Source organism: Euprymna scolopes, chromosome 8 (assembly GCF_053919585.1).
Source record: "Euprymna scolopes isolate OS-2025 chromosome 8, ASM5391958v1, whole genome shotgun sequence".
Lineage (NCBI taxonomy): Eukaryota > Metazoa > Mollusca > Cephalopoda > Sepiida > Sepiolidae > Euprymna > Euprymna scolopes.
In genome coordinates, this window is record NC_136489.1 from 148,276,950 (window position 1) to 148,281,886 (window position 4,937).

At 32.6% G+C, this 4,937-nt stretch overlaps 1 protein-coding gene across 1 annotated transcript in view; it reads right to left on the minus strand.

The window, feature by feature from the left end:
* LOC145283824 (histone-lysine N-methyltransferase SETMAR-like) overlaps nt 1-4,391 on the minus strand; it is a 15,776-nt gene extending 11,385 nt beyond the window's left edge. The window contains exon 1 of the mRNA XM_080132919.1: nt 4,312-4,391. The gene's annotated coding sequence lies outside the window, so the exon portion shown is untranslated. The remainder of the gene's footprint in view (nt 1-4,311) is intronic.
* Between the last annotated feature and the right edge of the window lie 546 nt (nt 4,392-4,937).

Sequence of the window (4,937 nt, forward strand, 5' to 3'; positions counted from 1 at the left end):
ACACACACACACACATATATATATATATATATATATATATATATACACATAGAGAGAGAGAGAGTCAGCCATATACAGTATTGCTTTGCTGTTTCACACACACACAACACACACACACACATATATATATATATATATATTCTTATTACATAGTAACTACACTGAACCTGCTAATGTTTCGAACAATTAGTTGAAAAAACCAAAAGTCCTCGTCAGGCAATGTAATATGATTTATCATGACGAGGACCTTTGGGTTTTGCCAACTAATTGTTCGAAATATTAGCATATTTAGTGTAGCGACTATGTAGTATTTGTCTATATAAATAAAATATTATGTTTTGCTCTTTTTTATTGAGCACTCTTAATAACGCCGTTTTAATTTGTGAGTTTTCCCTTTTGAATGCTTGAACTTGATATATATATATATATATATATATATATATATATATATATATATATATATATATATATATATACCTATTTACTATGCCTCCCCACGGGACAGAGTTAGACACCAGGGTCGTTTTTTAACGTGGAGAAAAGGTACAAAAATAAAAATTGTCTCAGTCGTGAAGGATTTCTCCTCCACCGAAAGAGAACAAGAAATAGAATAGCATCTGAAAATAGATACTACACTTTGATCTTGTCCCGAAGGCCAAGAAAAACTAAAACAATGCAATATATATATATATATATATATATATATATATATATATATATATATATATCACACATACAGGTTTGAAGAACTTAAATAGGAGAACCCAGTATAATTGCTCCCCATTATTTTCCCTTCGTGTTTTTGTTGAATAAATAAAATATGTTTAGTCTAACAGTTTTGTAAGGAAGAATAAATATGTTTACAAAAAAAAAATTGAAATAAAATATATAAGTGTCAATTGCATTGTGGTAGGGAAAAACGAAATAATGAGCAATTTCGGATCAAATGCCGATATGATACAGAGAATGCCTTTGTAAATTGGACACAATAAGGTTTAATGTTAGACTCGTTCATAAAATGTAAATATAAAACAATTGCAAAGCAAATAATCTTAGGAGAAATTGTGCCATTAAATGGCAAAAATAACAATCTGCATTTCTTATTGATAAATTGAGTCCAAGGTCTGCATTCTATTAAATTACGTGGGCATTAAATTATATTCAACACAAACACAATTAATCGATCTGATCAAGAATTATTATTAAGGGAATTAGTGTCGCCTTTAAAAACGAAATATATCTTTACTTACGATGATAAATAATTCTGATTTCGTTTATCAACGTCTCTCTAGAAAGGGGCGGGATTCATTTCCTGAGGATTTCCCTCAATCCCGGCTCCAATCCAAGAGCTTCAAATATCAAGGGATTTCGTAAAGATGTTAGTGGTACCTAAAATTGCAGAGGTCTTAAGGCCACCTAAAACATCGGAGATTTGTAGATTTTTCAATTGTCCTTCCAGACGACTTGATACTACTCCAAGTGTATCAACTACAACTGGGATTATTCGTGTTTTAATCCCGTGTATACGCCTTATTTCCAAGGCCAATGAATGACAATTGCTCCACTTCTCATTTTCCTTCTCTCTCTCACATTCCTGTCGCAGGTTATTGAAAAGTCTACAATCTGCCAGTCTTTTGAGACTTTGTCAATGACGACCACTTCTGTAAAGTTGTCCTTCCACATTTTTCTTTAGTCACCTAAAATTCTGCTTTCTAGTGTTGATATTTTTTCAATTCTAATTGACCAATTTATTGTGCGTTCTGCTTCATGTTTGGTACAGGCGTTCAAGATAAATTGTAAACTCCTAAGAAATTGAAAGTATTGAAAGATCTTCGTCAAAAATTGATATACTCTCAAAATTCAAAATATACCATTTAGACAACATTTTGCCGATTACAGCAAATAGAACTCTTCCCATATCGTAAACGTTTTATTCAAGTGACGGCAGAACATTGCTTGGATCCAAACATATGTTGAACGTGGTATGAGGGATTTTTTTTTTGTTTATCTGCGCTCCACATTTACTTCCGCCCGAATGGATCAGAAGGGATTACATATTATAATGTTATGATGACTGAACCTTATGCTTTAATGACTTGACAGTTTACTCTCTTTGTTACAATGATTAACGGTGTGAGACTCTAAAAAGCAATTTTTGTCATGCCTGTGTGTCAGAAAGGTAGACGCGTCAGTGAATTCATGAAAAAATTGAAAATGGTGGTGACTATATAAAAGAATAATTCTTCATGAAAAAATGTATTGAAAATGGTGGTGACCATATAAAAGAATAATTCTTCAGTACAAAAGGTCACTCGTTTTATGGTGCCACTCCCATCTCCGTAGCTGTTCAAGTTTTTGAGTAAATAGATAAAATACTGTAATTTTGGAACGACTAACGTATGTCTTAGTAGACGATTACAGACACTCAACATTGAACTTATGATTGTTTATTTACTTTGGAAGCTGTCACTTCTATCAGGCTTTACCCCTTATATTGAAGTAAATCGATTAGTTACCTTCACACATAAGATGAACTTTGTTTTAATATAAAAACTCCCACGCGTGTTTCATCATTATTACACTATCCATGTCACAGAAACAATTAAACTTAATACAGTTTACTTCATCGATTGCTCGCAGTTTGTCTATTTTCTATATCCGAGGATTTTGTTCGGACTGATTGTTTTGTTCTTGCACAGCTATTTTATAAAAGGGTTGTGATCTTTAGAGTTGTTATTGTACTTATTAGTACTGATGGTGTGTGTATAGTGCTAAACACACGATCTCGATGTAATTTTTTTCGTAGCCGTGATTAGTTGACGATGCTCAACATTTTGTATAGTTGTTACGGTGTGATATTATGTAATATACTCACATTAGCTTTGGTTTACGTGTTACTCCAATGGGCTTGTCTGTGGTGACCTATTGACTGATGAGTTTGTGTAGACGTTTTAAATGCGCAGACAGTAGGTTCTATAGTATTGTATTATATTACAACATTTATATTATATAAAATGCAGTTTCTTAAAGAAAACAGGCTTTGTATGATAGGATGCAATATTAACTTCTTATTTTAGTTTTCACTTGTAAATAATATATTTGCGTAATATTAGAATATAAACTCGCAAAGTAGATGTATACCAATTATATAAAACGAGAAAAACTTTTTATTTAGTATTAAAATACTTTCGACACGTTTTTCCATAAATTGACATACATATTTCTAAATATATAATTTCTTACCCTGCATATTTGTTGATAACCATGATTTTACAATAATTCAAATAAAAAAAGAACATTAAAGAGAGATAAGGGAATCGTATGCAATCTCATACATTATATACTGTTATACCTGCCTTTTTTAATAGATAACGTTAGGGAACAAACAATTACAAAATCCACAAATACAAGATCCACAAAATTTTAGTAGTATCTTAGATTCACCGAATCTAGACTGCTCGTCGTGTCCACTTAAATAATTGGTTCTGGATATGACCTTAAACTATATCCGATGGTGAGGGCCCAGCTTGCGGCCTTTGGGGAGTGTGGACCCACTCTTTAATTGTCATTGATCCCAGGTTCACTCTGACCCGAAGAGGCAGTACTGTTAGAGTACCAACTATGGGTAAATAGAAACTGACTCGAAAAAAAAATTCTATTAAAAATGTCTCTTTACAATCACCGGATTCAGCATTAAATAACCGTAAACTTGTTGATATGCCGTAAAACAAAAACAACCAACCAACCAACCACTTAAATAATCAAATTCTTAACAATTTACATAAGTAATGATTACTATACTACCACTTTACATTCAGAAACTATGATCCTCGAGTAGCTTTCCGTCCTTAATAAGTGATTACCCCCTTCGAATATATATATATATGTATATATACACACACATATATATATATATATAAATATATATATACACATATATACTGTTTTTATAGCTGAAGCGTCTATGTTCAGTTTTTAAATGGATGACAGCATCCATTTATGACTTAATAATTAACGCCATTATAAATGATTTATTTATGATATCTTCAACTTTCTCGTCAAATATTGACATCAAATATGGTGGATGTCATCAATTTACGATGTTTTAAATTATTCTGATGTGGACATTTGTTATCTCTTTGAGATGCTATCCGTTCAGCTGTCAACGCACAAAGGCAAAGACAACCAGAAAACGACCGAACTTGATGCCAAATTATTTAAATAATAATTATGCATTTAATAAGATATTTTTGTTGTTATTAAAACAGTTTATATTATCGGAAGCCATAGAAATAACACATATATACTCACCATATGTTGTATACTGCTGCCGTGCTTATAGAAAGTTTGTAAACGTGTCACTATGCATTAGCTTGACGCATCCATCTGGTAAAAAAAGAGAACAATAATAAAAAAAATAATTAGCTAGCGGGAGCGGGGCCCGCTAAAAAAAAATGTAAAAATCAGCCTGTCTGTGGAAGCTGGTTAAAAATGGATAAAAGCCCAGCATTTTTGTAATTGAAGGAGAAGGGAAACAAACATACAGAGGATAAAATTAGATACAGTAAGGAAGAATTCAGCCCGCTTCCTATGATGAAACCAGTAAACAAAATGGTGACCTTCCCACGTTTCTGACTGTGAAGCAACAGCAACAACAACAACAACAACAACAGCAACAGCAACAGCAACAACAACAACAACAACAATAATAATAATAATTCTGATTTCGTTTATCAACGTCTCTCTGGAAAGGGATGGGATTCATTTCCAGAGGATTCCCCTTAATCCCGGTTTCAAACCAGGGGCTTAAAATATCAAGGGTTTTCGTAAGAATGTTAGTGATACCTACAATTGCAGATGTCTGAAGGCCACCTAAAACATCGGGGATTTATAGGTTTTTCAAGTGTCCTCGCAGACGACTGGATATTACTTCTAGT